General features: G+C 29.6%; 1 pseudogene; it reads left to right on the forward strand.

The window, feature by feature from the left end:
- The first annotated feature begins 14,648 nt into the window (after positions 1–14,648).
- LOC150035327 (uncharacterized) lies at positions 14,649–15,753 on the forward strand (annotated as a pseudogene).
- The last annotated feature ends 2,534 nt before the right edge of the window (positions 15,754–18,287 follow it).

The raw sequence follows: 18,287 nt of genomic DNA on the forward strand, positions 1-18,287 counted from the left end.
GAATTTCGTAAGGTGAAGTTTTGTTTTTAGATTTTGGGATTCTGTTTAGGACATAATATACGGTAAGGATGATTTCAGCCCACTAATAAGACGCGGCTTCTGAACTAAGTAAAATAGCAACTAGCTCAGCTAAAGTTCTATTTTTCCTTTCGACTTTTCCATTCATTTCAGGAGAATAAGGTGCGGTCTTTTCGTGTATTATTCCATATGAGTTAAATAACTCATTAAAACTGTTCGAGTCGTACTCGATTCCTCTATCACTACGAAGTCTTTTAACCTTTCGATTAAACTGATTCTCTATTTCAGAAACAAAAGTTTGAAGGCATAAAAAGCATCGCTTTTGTTTTTTAGTAAGTATATAAAAGTAAAATTAGAGCAGTCGTCAATAAAGGTAATGAAATATCTTTTACTGTTCCTAATCAAGATGCCATCAAATTCACAAACATCAAAATAAATCAAATCTAGAGGCTCAGAATTCCTAAGTATAGATTTGTGCAGAGTTTTAGTAATTTTAGCCTGGCTACAATACTCGTATTTATTAAAATCATTCGTGGATAACTTAGGTATCATTTCCAGCCTAATAATGTTGCTAATTAAATTCTTATTCACATGACAGAATCTAGCATGCCAAATATTCATAGAACACAGCATATACACAAAAGATTTCATTTTATTATGGTCTAAATTTAATTTGAATATTCCTTCAGTTGCATACCTTTTCCCTACAAATACATTATTTTTAGTAAGGGTATATAGATTTGCTCCTATAGTTTGAGTAAACCCGACTTTGTTGAGGAGATAGCCCGAAATCAAATTCTTTCTTTTCTCCGGAGTGTGCAGAGCGTCCTTCAACGTGAGGGTCTTCCTAGAGGTAAACTTCAATTCCACCTTTCCGGTTCCAGCAATTTTCATGGAGTGATGATCTCCCAACAAAATATTCTTATCCTTAGTTTCAGTATAAGTTTTAAATAGACTAAGATCGTGATAGACATGGCGCTACGCGCCATGTCTATCCATCACCCTTCATAACCAACGATCACATTTACTTCTGTGATCATGGCAGCTAAAGGTTTTTCTGTCAGGTTCACCTGACCAGCAGGACGACGCCTGTTCCTACAGTTCCTAGCCATGTGCCTAGGTTTATTACAATTAAAGGCAGAGGAACTATACCGTTTCTCCTGAAGAGGGCTTTTGTTTTTTCTCTTGGTTCTGGTTGCTGGAGCCATAGTTCTAACATTTCCTCTTTGTTCCCTTAGATTTTTTATCAGGTTTTACCACGTCAGAGGCGGGTTTCCCAAGTACTGTGTTCACCTCCTCCCTCTGGTCCTGCTTCCGAGCTTTCTCCTCGATCCTTAGTCGGGTTATAAGACTCTCCAAGAAGAACTCCTTGGTCTTATACCTCAAATTGTTCTTAAAGTCCTTCCACAAAGGGGGCAGTTTATCAATAATAACCGCAACTTGGAATTGTTCGTCTAGAGGCATACCTTCATTAATTATCTCGTGGGCTATGTTTTGGAGTTCATGAGATTAGGCCTCCACGGATTTGTCATCCGTCATCTGGAACTTGAGATAACGATTAACAACATATTTCTTCGTTTCGGCCTCCTCGATATCATACTTTTTTTGTAGGGCATCCCAGACCTCCTTCGCTGTCTTCATTGTACTGTAGTAGTTATACAGATCATCAGCCATTTAAAATAAAATTCTTACAAAGAAAGTCTTTCTCCTTCCAGTCAACAACTTCTTTTATCTATTGTTCAGTTGGTTCTTCTAAAGGGATGATCGGCTTAGCTCTAGTACAAGTTTCGACAACTTTCTTGATAGTGAGAAAGAACAACATCTTTTGCTTCCACCGCTTGAAGTTCGCTTCTTCGAACCAGAATGGACAGTTGAGGTCAGATATCATAACGTCATTGTTGCTACTGAGGGCCATTGATGATGTGGCGTAATCGTCTTAAAATTGTTGGAAACGGCAGGATCCTCAGAACGACAAACTGTAAACCATCAAGGCACGACGGTCAAGCAAAGAGCAAAACTTGTAAAACAGAAACTTGTTATAGGCTGAGTCACGAAGCTCGCTCTCTTTAAGACGTTTCGTGGCTCTGCCCAAGTGTGCAAACTGGTCTCAAAATTGCCATGTCGTCCCAGGATAAAATAGCCAAAAGGAACCAGATCGGAAATGCACCGTTACCGACCAGAACACACACCCTTTCTAAACCCACTACTCGAAAAACGAAAATGGAAGAGGAAAGGAAAAATGAAATGAAAAGTGAAGAATGAATTGTGTTGTTCGAACTGCTGAAGGCCATGCCTTTTATAGGTCTTCAGCGTCGAACCGTAGGGAGCAAAAAAGTCTTTCCGCCTCAGAATGTGCGCGGATGAAACGGAGGAGCGGACAAAGCGCAAACGGAACGGGCCCTTTCCTTTCTTTTCGGTTAAAAAAAATAAAAAATAAAAATATTTTTATTAAAATTAATAATCACACACACGCCATGCCACGCCCGCCCACGTTTGAGATGTCCACCAAACCCACATTGGTCTATCTCCTCACTCCCTTCAAAACATGGGTACCCCTTGGGGCCCAAATCCAAAACTTAAGATTGGGGTACATAAGGGAGGCTTCCAACATCAAATTTTCTAATGTGGGATTCTCCAAACAAAAGGTTGGTTCCTTCTTGTTTTGAAAGTTCAATTTTCACCCAACAATGGTTTTAAATTGGTTTGGAATTTAAAAAATAGATGGCCATCTGGGGTTCTCCTTTATGAAAAGAGTGAAATCCATGTCATAGTTTTGCAAGTCTTGGAATGTGAAAAAATTCAGAAAGGAACAAAATCAGATTACTGAAATTACAAGGATCATCTCTGAGAATGATGCGAAATAAAATCTCAACAACATTACAGAAAGTGAAAGACTAATCTACTAAATATTCACCTTCTTGAGGCTAGAAAATGGAGCCAACTTTGTAAGCTACAATGGCTTAATGAAGGAGATGAAAATGCTTCATTCTTTAAATTTATCTCTGAAATATAAAACGAAATTAGTGTTGGTCAATACAATGATGCTGAATTGAAGAAGCCTTCATTGATTACTTTGACAGAGCAGCTAGATGGTTGGCAATCTCAACTGAATGAAGATCACATAATATCAAGCCAACATTACGTTGGCAATCTCAACATAATCAATGAAGAAGCCTTCATTGATTACGTCTTTCTCTAGCCTTTCTGTTAGCTTCTTTTAGTTTCCTGACTCTCTTGTATATAATTCTTATTTTTGGTATGAATGCATTCTATTTGGGTTTGGGGTATGATGAGATTGCTAAGGATGTGTCAACCTAATCGAGATATCCCGATGGATCCTGTGATGTATTTTGTTAAAAAAAAAAATGGTTTGGACGTAGGGATCCCTATTAATGATGATTTTGAATTTTAATAGAAAATAAATAAATAAACCTTTCTGAATTTTATGTTATATTTTCTTTTCTATATTAATTTAATGAAAAAAATTCTCATTTTAACTTCTAAATTTTGAATAATATCAACACTTGATTTTTGAGTTTAAAAACATACCTTTTTAGTCTTCGATTATTTTAGAATAAGTGCATGTAGTCCCTAAATTACAAAATGTACCTTTTAATCTTTGTATTTTTTTAAAAAATAGTTTTAAAACGTTTATACATAACTTTTTTAAAATTATTTTAAATTAGAGAAATTATTCTTCTCTTTACAATTATTTTCTTTATTTAATATCATGTAATTATATGAGATAATAATTTAAAAATTACTATAACGACCTTTTAACCTATTTTTAAGAATTTGAGAACTAAAAACGACACCTTTTCAAAATTCAAGAGCCAAAGATACTTATTTAAAAAAATTTAGAGACTAAAAATATATGTTTTGAAAACTTAATGATTAAATACATCTATTTTTCAAATTGAGTGACTAAAAATGTAATTTTTCCTAATTTAATTGATCAAATTAAAAACTAACTAGTTAAAGCATAACTTAATTAGTTAAGATATATGTTTTCAATAAAAAATAGAAGTTCAAATCTCTCCCACTTTTGTCGAACAAAATCAATATGAATTGGATACAAATGAGCATAATTCAATTAACATAAAATTTTTAATATTGACCTCAGAATCGAAGGTTCCATTGTCCCATCCATATATTGTAAAAATAATAAATAATAATAATAATAATTCAAATAAGAACTTATCTATTGATTTTTATAACAAATTTCCTTTATAAAAACTTTTAAATGTCTAATCATATTGATTCAGTCAACATACCAATATATGTATATTGGCAGATTACTTAATAGTCATCTTAAAGTTATGTTTGAAAGGAATGTAATTTTGCTTCTAAAAAAGAGAACATAATTTTGACAAATTTTAAAATGGGTTTTTCTTCGATCTAGTTGAATAGCTTTATCAATATGATGTAGTTCCTCCAAAAAATGATGTATCGTTCCTTTATTTTATCTAGGAGAATTTTCAAAAATAGAAAAATTAGAGAAAATATTTACACAAATAACAAAATTTAAGTATAGTTGTGATACATATTGTTATCAAAGTCTATCAAGATAGATGCTGTCTATCAGTAATAGAAACTGATACAAATCTGTCGGTGTTTATCAATAATAGAAATTAACAGAAGTCTATCATTGATAGAGAAAATTGATATAAGTCTACCATTGATAGAGGTCAATAGAAGTCTATTAGTGTTTAATCAGTATTTGTTTTGTTATATCTGTAAATAGTTTGACATTTTTACTATCCGTAAAAATTTATCTATTTTTTATAAGACAAGAAAATGTTTTTAATATATTTCTTTATTTTGGGTCCAAAGGATTCTTTTATTTCCAACCAAAGATACCATAAGGTAGCAGCAATTATGTTGGTCTAAAGGATTCTTTTAGCTGAGTCTTGATTGAGACGAGTAAACAGATCTTATACACCATTCAAATTGTTCGGGATGAAAAGAGAAGGCACACCACAAAACTTAATCCAAATTTGTGCAGAATAAGGGCAGTTCATAAAATACACACACAAATGTTATTATAATTTATCCATGATTTTATATTATATAGAATAATCAATTTGATCAAAATAACATTACAAAGATTAATAAATAGATACCAACAGACTTAACAAAGAAAAGAAACCAAGGAAAGAAAAATATATATATAAAAAAAAAAACTACATAAGAAAAAAAATATATAGAAAAATAATAATTGAAATAAACTATCCTAATTAACTTTAACAAAACTTTATTTTGCATGTATATATCTTGTAAGGGGTTTTTAAAGAGAAAGGTGATATAATGAAATGAAATTATTGTAATATCTTTCTCTCTTTTTTTGTGAAGACATTATAACAATATCTAATTGGCCATAAGCTAATTATAAGGAAGATGAAACCAAAAAAATAAATAAATAAATAAAATAAAAAAAGGCCCTAGCTTCTTACAATAAAGTTTTAACAAACAAAAAATGGTATATGATAAAATTTCCCAAAACTTACAACCATAATAAACAGAAAGATTAGTATGGGAAATTAGAAATAGAAATGTACAACTTATAAGAAAAATTACAGATAAAACAAATCAATAAATTTAGTAGAAAGTGACACATCCATCATATATACTTTTTTATTTGAGTTGTTTTTAAATATAAAAAATAAATTAAAATATTTACCAAAATTTTAGAACTATCAATGATATACACTGATAGACACTAAAGGGCCATTTGGATTTAAGGTTTTCTCAATGTCCAGGAATTAAGAATGTCTGAGAATTATATATCTAGTAATAAAATTACTGGAAATCAAGAATGACTATGTTTTGTTGTGCATGGGAAAACAATGTCTGAGAATAGTATGTGTGGGAATTAAAGATAACTATGTTTGGTTGTTAGGAAATGTTATCAACTTTTTTAGAAATAAGTAATACATGTGTTTGGTGTTACATGGAAATATTATTAGATCACCCAAGTAAATGTTATTTTTGTTTAAATTGTGTGACCACTTTCAAAATTTTGTGCAATTATAAAGCATATAACTAATAAAAAAAATTTGCCTTAATTGATTTTAAATAATTAATTTGTGTAGTTTTATTTTTATTATACAATGGAAGGCAAAACTAAGCTCGAAGGAAAATGATGGTAGGAAGGGAAGAAGAAGTGAAAACCTACAATTCTCAATGGGTATGTAATTCCTTCACTTGTATGGCTAAAAGATGTCTGAGAATTACCTTTTCCAAGATAAATAAACAAAGTCCACCAACAAAACATGAACTTTGTAAGCCCATTCCCATTCCCACCCTCTTTTTCCTCCAACCAAACAGTACATAATAGACTTCTATCAGTGTCTATTGATAGCACTATCTATCAGGGTTTATCATTAATAGTTCTAAAATTTTGTTATATCTTATAAATATTTTTAATAGTTTTGCTATTTGAAATAATTTTCCTTTTTATTTTTATGGTTAGTTAATGATGATTAACTTTAACTGAGAAATTTTTTAGAACTCTATTCTAAATTTGAAAGATTAAATTCAATTTCCATATTTTAAAATTAAACGTAAAAGACTAAATGAAAATCGAACTCAAACTTCTAACGAAATACATAGAATCTCTCATTTAAATATATGGAACGCCAAATAAAATTAAACTATTGGATATATGTTACCACGCCAACGTTTTTGGTCATTTAGATTGAAGTTCTTTATAAATTATAATTTCTTTCTCTCAATTGGTGGAGTAGATGTTTGCAAGACTCTAAATATAATTATATTATGTACAACTATTTATAACCTACAATTGTCTATAATACTATTTGAAATCTCTATTTATAACAACGTTTACTATTTTCTATCCAGACTAAAATAATATGCATTCCAAACACAAAATAAAATAGTATGTACCCTAAACACAACTTATTATAATTCATAGACTATAATAACCAAACTAGTGCTTTGAGCAACCTTTAAGAGGATGTTTGGGGCAAGAACTATCCTACCTTGTTACACCAAATACTATTTCAAAGTCCCAATTAACTATAGTTCAGCACTATTTCAAAACTCTAATTTGCTATACTATTTATTATTTGTTACGGTTTTTACTAATTTACATTCACCATTTTTTTATTCTTCGCTACAGTGTTTATTATTTCCTTCTCAAACTAAAATAGTTTACACCTCAAACACATACTATTATAATCCGAACTAAAATAATCTACACTCTAAACATAAATTATTATAATCCAACTATAACAATTGAGGATTACAATAACCAACTCCTTATCCAAACGCCCCTAAAAGATTAAATAGAAACGAAACTCAAACTCCTGACCTAAAGTTTGGTAGGGAAACAAAACACTTTGAAGGACTAATGATCTAGCTAGCTAGGGTTTGCCTTCTGGAAAAAAAAAAATCAAGAAACATCATTATACACCATGGTCAAAATAGGAAAACTGTCACACATTCTCTCTCTAACCTTTCAGTCCATATAATGTTGTTGTTTCTCTCTCTTTGTTGAGAGAGGGGGGGCCTGGATGAGAGAGAAACAAAAACCTAATAAGTATATAGTTTAATTTTCCCCATATTCTCAAAGGAATTAATGCCCCAATGGTACTTTTAAGAGAATATGATTTGTAAGTGAAGCATTATATTTCCACACCCAATTCTTTTTGGTTCAAATAACCAAACATCTACACATGTTTATATACTCTTTCTTTAGCCTTCTAGCTTTTGTGGAAACAGAAATGACCACACTAATATTCAACCTCTACCATAGGCCACTCACTTTTATATACTAAGATACATAACATAAAATCTATGTTTTGAAAATTATCAAATTCATAACCCTTTTGCTTTTTAATCTAAATTTTTTATATGGATAAACCCTTTTCAAATATACCCTAAAGTTTTTAACCTAAAAAGAAATATACCCTAAAGTTTTTAACCTCTTATATGCCCCTTTTTTTTTCCTCCCAAAAGCTTGTAGATTAGATAGTTCTCTAGACTTTTCTTTCTCTCATTCCTTTTTTTTTTCTTTTTTGGAAAAATGTGTTTTTGTCACTCGATTTTGAATCTAATTTCCATTTGATTCTTAAGCTTCAAAGTATTACACGTTTAGTTGTTAAGTTTTAAGTTTGATTTCAATTTAGTCTTTAAATTTAAAATTTTACAATTTTTGAAGTTTGTAGTATGTTTCATAAGTTTCAAGATTTACACTTTCAATATTTGTTGTTAATGTTTATTAATTAATTTAAAAGGACTTAAAAGAATAATAATTAATTGAATTTCACTAGCTTTTCATCACTGTTACAATTAATTTTAAAATCTTACTTTATATTTTTTTTAAATTAATTAATACACATTAATGCCAAAGACGGAAAGTGAGTATTTAATAAGAAATCAACGTTGAAAGTTAAAATCTTGAAACCTAGAGACCAAATTGAAATAAAACACAAACTTTAATGATAAAATTATAACGTTTTGAAACGGATGGACTGAATTGAAATCAAACTCAAGCCTATACTATTTTTAAAACCTAGCGTGAAAAAAAAATTTTTTTTTTTCTCTTTCTTCATAAAATTAAAAAAAAAAAAAACCTAGGAAATCATAATCAAAGAAAGGAGTGTAATTGGGTTTGAATTTAGGGGAAAGTTTTTGTATAGAGTTCCAGATGATCAACAATCTCCATCTCTCCTGATTTGTTGTATCCAAAGAGATTCTTTGATGAGATTTCTCTTATCTCCACAAATAATGCTATGGGCCCAACTTGTTCTAAAGGAATAAAATTAAATTCACAAAGGAGATTATATATAAATATATTAATAATAGTGTTATTTTTAGGGAGATGAAATTGACAAGACAAAAGGAAGCTAGAAATTACTCACTAGGAATATATACATATCAAATCCTCCTAAGATAGGGAGAGACCTATCTTTTTCTAATGTGTATTTTGAGAAATTATTTTAAATTACTAAATTGTTGAAAATATTTATAAATAATAGCAAAATATCATCGTTTGTCTGTGATACATCGCGATAGACTACTATCTATATCTATACGTGTCATGATAGGTTGTCTATCGCGATCTATCGCAAATGGACAGTAAAATTTTGTTATATTTATAAATATTTTGATTTATTTTTCTATATTTAAAAACAGTACGTGTATTTATATATATAATATGATATATATAAAGATATTTTTTTGGGGGGGTTGGATGTGTGATAATTTATGGAAGCTATCATTTGTCTTGTAAAAAAATAGGAGTTTGTAAGTTGTCTTCTTCGGAAAATGTTGGGTCTGGACTGTGAACTGATTGATCTTCTTCTCTTCTTTTTTCCCAAAGTGTACGTTTTTTTTAAATAATAATAATAATAATATAACAATAAGTGTAATTGTTTTAAATAGTAAAAATGTTGAAAATATTTATAAATATAGTAAAATGTCACTGTCATTTATCGCAGTTTATCACTTATAGACAATAATATTTTGCTATATTTATAAATAAATCGACTCATTTTTTTTATTTGAAAATACTTCTAATAGTAATAATAATTTTTATTTTTATTTAGCTAGTTGCCTTTCTTCTAAAATCTAAATGTATTCGTTAGTTAAATCTAGGTTGTATATGTACATATTGATGCAAATACATAGGCAATACTTTTAAGAATGTTTTCATATATATATATATATATATAGATCTATATCACGAAGTTTAGAATGATGGAAACTTGAGGTAGGGCTTAGGATTTTTTTTCTTTTATTTTTTCCAATCAGCCACTCTATTAATTTGTAGAATTAAAAATTTTGATATTGATATTGACGTCAATATTTTAATTTGTAATTTCAAATTAGCATCTAGGTTGATATCAAAATCGTTGATTTATGTATGTAAATATTTTAAGTTTTAATCATTTATCCGCTTCAAAATTTCACTTTTTTTTTTGAAAAAAATACTAAAGATCGAGAGATCAGTAGGCGCACTGGGATATCTCAACAGATATCTCAACTAGGTTGACATATCTATCACATCCTACTCCAAAAAGATGCATTGATGAAAAGAGAATATACAAAGTCATAAGCTAATACAAAAGAGAGAAGAGGTTAAAAGAAAGTCTTCCAATTGACAGCTCTACAAAGATGTATATTACAAAATTTCATCTTACTTCATCACGCATCAAAACTTCACCCTTGACTCATCTTAAACTCAGAATGTTTTTTTAATTTAATTTAATTAGAAATTTCATACTACGAATGTGCCAACCTGGTTGGGATGTGCACCTATTGACCTACTTTTAGTGTCAAGTCAAACTAGTGAATATCTAATTTAGTAGGAGTGTTAAAAAAACTCAATCAATCCAACCCAACCATTTGATTTGGTCCAATATGTAGGAGAGAATAATGATATATAATAATTAGTACGCTCACGTTTCATTTGGGATTATTGTAGCTTTTAAAATAATTGCTGGCAATTGTACTTTTAGAAAAATCAGCTGTGAAAATTTTGTTTATTGTAGGTTAATTTTTAAATATTAAGGGAACTAGCTTTATTTAAAAAAAAAAAAAATCAATATGGTATACTTTGTTAAAAAATTGATGCATTTAACTCGTGAAAAATATAAAATAGATTTGATTAGGTGAAAAATAAACAAATATATAAAATAAATCTTCTTTTTAAAGTATAAAATTGAAAACTAAATATTAATTAAAATTCTACTTGATTTTAGAAGAATCTAGGAGCTAGTAGAATACAGTTTTTAAAGTATATGTGTAATTAACGTTTTTTTAAAGTGATTTTAATAAGTTTAATTTAAATCTATTTTACCTAATGCAAAAAACGGTTAAGATTTTTTTCCAAACATCATCTTAATTTGATGTTTCAATCTAATTTGAAAGTTTCTAACTTTGAATTTAATCTACATCATTCATTTGTTCAAGTTTTGGTATTCACCAAAGTTTCACTTTCTTTCACTATAAATATCTAATACAACAAAATAAAAATTGTTCAAATTGGGTTGATTCAAGGATTCACCTAAAATTAGTTTGGGTCTAACCTAATAACCCAAAAAAATTATTAAATCTTAAAATATTTCTTTTACTTATTTAATACATATATTTGTAATTCAATTTAGATTATTAGTTCTCAAACAGTTTGAAAATGATTTATCATGTCCTTGCAACCTATTTCTTTATAATATAAATTAAAATTGTGTAGAACTAATTTTATTTCTATGTTTGAAAATAAATAAGTAGATATTCTAACCATTAACATTTCACTTAAGATCATCTAAAGACTAAATGACACTAATAACATGAACCAGCTCATCCCAAATGTTGCATGGTTGGGTAGATTAACTTCTTCTTTTTTAAGTACAATAGGGGCAAGAAAATAGCTTGATACACCTCCTGATCTCTCCTATCTCTAATATATTGTTAAAAAAATAATAGAAGCAAAAAGATTTGAATCATAGATTTCTTGGTCATTACAACAACTTTTATATATCAGTTGAACTATGCTCGTTTTGGATTGGATAGATTAACTTAACTTAAGGTTGTTTGGGCTAAGAATTATATACAACCCAAGCAATTGGGTTTGGTTTAAAAGGTACCTCAACCCAACCCATTAATGTACATCCCTAAAGTCTAATTGTAACAAATTTCATAGTTCAGAAGTAGATTTGTGCAATTATTCTTAACGCTAATATCATGTAAAAATTTATGTAAGATGTGTGAAATATGTACTTATTATATAGTAGGAATGGTATATATATATATATATATATATTGAAATTAACAAGAGGATACTTATTGCACATTAGACATTGTTATGAACAATATTACAGCATTCTACGAAATATTAAAACAAAGATAAACAATTAATAAAGAGAACATCAGAGGTTGGTAATCCAGTTTGATGAACATCACCTACGTCTGGAGGGACAATGTACCCAGGAAAGATAATTTCACTAATATAAATGATAAGCAATTACAATGTAGTACTTATCTGTAATTACAACATGATTACAGTGACCCTGTAGAGCTTAATCACTCAACTTTTCATCTAGGCTCCCTTTAGATATGAGACTCTCTCTTAGTGACTTAGGCTCCCCCTAAGTATTATATCAGTGAAAACAGTCTTCTTTAACTAGGACCTTTTTAGACTTCCCCTAAGATTGAGTCTCTCTCTCAACAAGACTTAAGCTCCCTTTAAGTCGTGAGACTCCTTCTCACTTGAACTCTATCTTTCCCTCTCAAATGAAGACCATTCCAGTTGAACAGTTTAGGTTCCCCCTAAGCTTGAAAATCCCTTCTCAAGAAGTCTATTAATGAAAATCAATACAACTTGGAGTAAGTTTCCAACCTTACAACAACACGATCTTCATCCTCTTTAAAGCTCGATACAACACTTGTGACTTTGAGTATTTCACAAGACAATGGCACTCGATATTCTTCATGAAAACGGCTAACTAAAAACACCAGACAAAGTCCTTTAAATATGCACAGTAAACACACAGAAGAGTAACCCTAGATTTGTAGGATCAAAATTTCCAGAAACAAACCTCATTGTCTAATATAAAGAATGTAATGGCAACCCGAGAGACAACTACCAGACTTAAACGAATATTGTCAACACACAATTTCTAACATATATATATCTATCTATATATATATATATAACTGCACAAAAGATAGAGAACTGCAAAACACATAATTCATAGGTAGGACAGTAGGACTATTCAAAAACCCGATGGCTTGAGAAATTTGATTAACCTGGACCAAAATATACATGATGTCCAAAAAATATTACATCTCGACTAGATATAGTTTGACCCAAGGTTTAAAATGTCGATGTCAACAGAAATATCAAAGTCTTAATTTTACAAAAATTTCGATAAAAATCAATTTCAATTGATATTTTTTTTAAAAAAAAAAAATTTAACAAGTAAATATGCGTTTAATGATTTTCAAACAAGTTAACATGTCTGTCATTTATATTATATTCACATTAGTGACATTCTGTTACTTATTTTTCATGTTTCATAGATTCTTCTACGATATAAATGAAATATTAATTCCTTCCTTCCTCATGTGAACCCATGAAAACGTAAAAATATCAATGAAAAGATCCACATGCCCAGGGAATTTTAATACAATAGTTTGACCACTAAAATATGCCTTTGACACTTCATAAAATTGAAATGTACATATCACATCTAATTAATCCTGATATAACACATATAAAAATATGAATTTGAAATTGAATGAGATGAAAGGGTAAAGTTAATGGCATATAGGTATATGCTATATTATTTATATCCTCAACAGTTGAGTTTATTTTGCTCTTGTTTAATTCCCTGAAACCCTAAGCCCTAAATCAAGAGAGGCCCCACTCTATATCTGGGATTAAAGAGAGCTTCGTTTATTTTTTACAAAATTTAAAAGATTCACATATCAGTGCTCCTTTTGTGCTTTCGTACGTTGCTCCCACATTTAATAGCAAAAACCCTCAAATCATCTGTTTTTTTTTTCCAATTATATACATTTTTTTCAACCTCTTCTCCCCATTTTTGCATTCTCTCCTTTCCTCATAATTTCTTCTCCTAGATTTTGCCCTAATTATATATGTCACCTTTTTTCAACATATGGAAACTGTAAAAAACATAAATAAATCAATAATAATAATAAAGAAATAAAAAAGGGAAAATTAAATAAAGTTGGAAATCCCCTTTTGTCCCCTAAATATTCCACTTGTTTTGGTGCCATGCTTTTCATCAAAGAAGAAGAGAGGGAAAAAAAAATACCCTAATTCTATATAGAGAAGAAACCAAGCTGAGTCTTTTCAATTCCACTAGTGGTGATGTGTTGGTTTTTTAGTACATCAAAATATGCCATTTCTTCATCAAACTTTTATTAGCCCACCATTTTATTTTCCAAAAAAAGAAAACTAAAATTTGTAATTTAGATGGGGATAATTACAAAAACTACCCTGAAAGTAGGGTGGTAGTTACAATGACACCCTTAAACTTAAGACGGTAGTAGAATTTGATTTCCCAAATGATAAAAATTGAACATTTAAACTTATACGATTATAATAATTTCTACAGTTTGAGGGCTCTATTTTACAATTGAAAGTTTGAAGGTATAATTGTAACTATATTATATTAGTGGTTTTTGCAATTTCAAAAAAAGAAAAAGAAAAAATTGGGTGGAGCTCTTTGAAAAGGAAAGCAGCTGCCTCTCTTGCAGGTGCTCAGTTGGTTTAATTACACAAGCTTGATAATAATAGAAGTCACCCAAAAAAAAAAAAAAAAAAACACCCAAAGAGGGCTAAAGTTTACCCCCAAAAGTACTATTGATCAAATTACAAACCACAAAAAAAAAAAAAAAATATGTTTTCTTCCACCAACAATCTCCACCTTTTCCCTCTTCAACAGTACTTCCCTTCTTCTTCCTCCTCCTCCTCTTACCACCACCACTTTGTAGCTCCTCCTCCACCGTCGCCGTCGCCGTCGCCACATCATCATCAACCCGAACCGGTTTATATCGTGCCAACACCGCCGCCGCAAGATCCAGTTCTCTCAGGAGTAGGTCCATTATTTCTACAAGTTGAAGAAGAAGATCAAGCAAGAATGAAGAATGAGCAACAAGAAGCTGTAATTTTGATGTCTCAAAATGGTAACAATAATAATGGGCAGTGTTTTTCTTCTTCTGGTCTGAACAACAATAATTTCTTAACAAAAAAAACCACAACTGTTAAGAAAGACAGACATAGCAAGATTTACACAGCTCAAGGTTTGAGAGATAGAAGAGTAAGATTGTCCATTGACATTTCTAGAAAGTTCTTTGATCTTCAGGATATGTTGGGTTATGACAAAGCTAGCAAAACCCTAGATTGGTTACTCACCAAGTCGAGAAAAGCTATTAAAGAGTTGACAAAGACAAGGCAATATCATAATAATATTATTTCTTCTTCTTCTTCAGCTGCTTCAAAATTTCATTTTGACGATTCTGAAGAATGTGAAGTTATTTCAAATGATGAGGCTGATGAGAAAATTTTGTTGGGTAAATCTTCTAATTGCAAGAAAAATAATAATCTTGCATTTCATGATGTTGTGGCTAAAGAATCTAGGGCAAAAGCAAGAGCAAGAGCTAGAGAAAGGACTAAGGAGAAAATGATTATGAGCCAACAATTTCGGTCTCCGCCGCAACCATCGTCGCTACAACCGCCACCGCCACCGCCACCGCCGTCTTCTTCTTCGATACCGGCGGTTGTACAAAAAGCCGCCGCCGTGTCGGATCAAGAAAACAACATATTGGGATCATGTGGAAGCCATCTCCTATGATTACATCTTCTTCAGGTTATCAAAAAAATTTGGTGATTTCAAAAGGAGAGACTTATAATTACAACAATTATTGCAATAATTTCTATTTGCCTTCCAATTTGCCTCCAAATTGGGATATCAACATTGACTCTTTTGCAAGACCACAATCTGGATTTTGTTCAATTGCCAATATGGATTCTCTCCCAGGTATTTTTTTTTTTTTTTTTTTTACCAAATGTCTGAAAAAAAATTAAAAATAATAATAACAATCAATTTTGAAGAACTTCTTGAGCTTTTTTTTTTTTTTTTTTTTTGTAGAATTTCAAGTGTGTGCAAAGCCATGGGATACCTGCAGCAACAACCAACACCTTCATTAACAGTTACAAATCCACATGGCTGTCTGAGGATTTAATCCCAACTTTATATATGTAAGATCTAATTTTCAGTCATATATATATAATTTTTTCTTTTCTAATTTCATTGTTTGTTCATATAAAACTTTTGAGATTAGTTTAATTGATCTAATAGGGAAAAGAAGAAAAACAATATTTAGAGAGGAGAAGAAGAATGTAAGGATTTACATTAACTTAACCTTAATGTAAAGCTAATTTATTGGTAATTACGGTGGTGAGAGATTAATTAACCTTTTTGCTAATACTTATCTACTAGCCTTAGTTCAACTGGTTAAGGTATGTATATATATTCTCGATCAGAAAGTTGGTTTGATTGAATCATTCAATCCTATCCCTTCTTTCTCTCGAGTAAAATAGCCTTCCTTAGAACAGCTTTAGGAACTTCCTAAATATGTGTCCTCATCATGATTTCAAATTTGTTTTTTCATTTGGATTCATAGAGTTAAGGTTAAATTATAAATTTGGTCCCTATAGTTTGAAGAAAATTAGAATTTAGTCTATAGTTTGACAAAATTTCAGTCCCTATGGTTCCATAAAATCTTTATAAATAATCCTTATGTCAGAGACTATTTATGAATGTTTTATCAAACCAAAGAGATTAAATTCTAATTATAAATCATACGGATTAAATTCTATTTTTTTTTTATTCATAATAACATATAGTTTGCAATTTAACATATATAGAAACAAAAACACATCATTTCTAACATATACTCTGTGACATTCTAAATATGGTATCAAAACTGTAGATATAAATTCAAACTTCTATATTTCTGATCTAATAATTAAGCCCATTTCTTTCTTTCTTTCTTTCTTTTTTTAGTTTTCTATTTTAAAAGATTAAACTTGTTTAGTTGATAGAAACACTTAAAATCTTCAAGTTTCAAAACTTAATTTGCTTAGGATTTGAGAGAAACTATGAGTTTGTTTAACTAAAAACAAGGTATTTAATTCTTACTGAGTATGTTGGACAGGGGAATTCATTTGGGTGTGGAAAAAAATATTAAAAAAATAATGTTTAGGTAAAGAAAACAGAACTAGTTTAGAAAAAAGTTTAGGTAAAGAAAACAGAAATAGTTTTAAAAAAAAAGTGAGATGAAAAGGCTAGAAGCATTAATATAAATTAAACGGAAACAAAAATTGTAGGCCAGATTATATGTTGCATTATAACAAAATTTGCTGTTTATGGTCAATAACTTAAATGTTCCTATCATATTATATGGATAACATTTATACAATTTTATTAATGTTATGGATTTTCTGTCTTGGAAAATTATCAAAACTTATGAATTTGACTGAATAGATTTCTAAATCTCCATCTCTAAGGCCTTGATGGATAACTATTTAGTTTTTGGTTTTTGATTTTTAGAAATTAAGCCTATAGACACTACTTCTACTTCTAAATTTCTTCCTTTATTATCTTTTTTTACCAATGGTTTTAAAAAACCAAGCCAAATTTTGAAAACTAAAAAAGTAGCTTTTAAAAACTTGTTTTTGTTTTTGAAATTTGGCTAAGAATTCAACCATTATACTTATGAAGGATGCAAATCATTGTAAAAAAATGGAGAAGAAATAAACTTAGTTTTCAAAAACCAAAAATAAAAAACGAAATAGTTACCAAACGTGGCCTAAATAATTAAGAACAAAACTTCATACACATAGAAAATTGAATTAAATTTCAATGAACATCTTGCCTTGTCAATACTTTCAAAAAAAAAAATAATAATAATGAATAGAAATGTAAAGGCATGAGTTTGCCTAGTGAATACTTTCTAAAAACGCATGAAATTGTGTTAACTTAGTTGAGATGATTAGATGTATCTACTGTGTATGTGGAGTTTGTTTTAAGGTGTTCCATCAACCCTTAATTAACACTTTCAACAAATCATTAAGTTAAGGAATTGTTTCAATTTCCAAACTCTAAATTAAGAAAACCCTCAAGTTTATGAGGTCATATGATATTCTTTTTTCTTTGATACTATATTTTTGTCTTGGATTAGCATGAAATAAATATTCAAATGGTAGGCTAAAGTTAATTTAACACTAAATATTTTATATATGATTTATGCCTAGTCTAAATATTGAAGGATATAATCATTGGAGAAAAGAACTTGGAGAGATGCCCAGCTTCAATCTTGTCTCTTTTAATATGTTATGTTCAATTATAGAATCACAAGGTTCTTTTTTTATAGGATTGAAACTAAATGAGTTAGTGTAAAGAAACCATTAAAAATGATCATATTATTAAATTTTAGTTGAATGTTGAAGGCTTTTGGAACTTAAATAGGATTAGATTACATGGTTAGACCTAGAAAAAAAATTAAGTTTAAATGTGTGCAGGATATTAATTGTTTCTCATTTTACTAATTACATAGAGTATTAGGTATCTAATTATGTGATGATTAATAGGCTAGAATATTGGCAACAATTCTGTTTTTTTCCTTTTTTTTTTTTTTTTTTTTTTTTAAGGTTTTGAGGAACAAATACATTTGTGTGTATTTACTAATTAGTATAAGAAAAATTGAAGACAAAG

This window comes from Benincasa hispida, chromosome 6 (genome assembly GCF_027475165.1).
Source record: "Benincasa hispida cultivar pf3 chromosome 6, pf3_genome.v1.1, whole genome shotgun sequence".
Taxonomy (NCBI): Eukaryota; Viridiplantae; Streptophyta; class Magnoliopsida; order Cucurbitales; family Cucurbitaceae; genus Benincasa; species Benincasa hispida.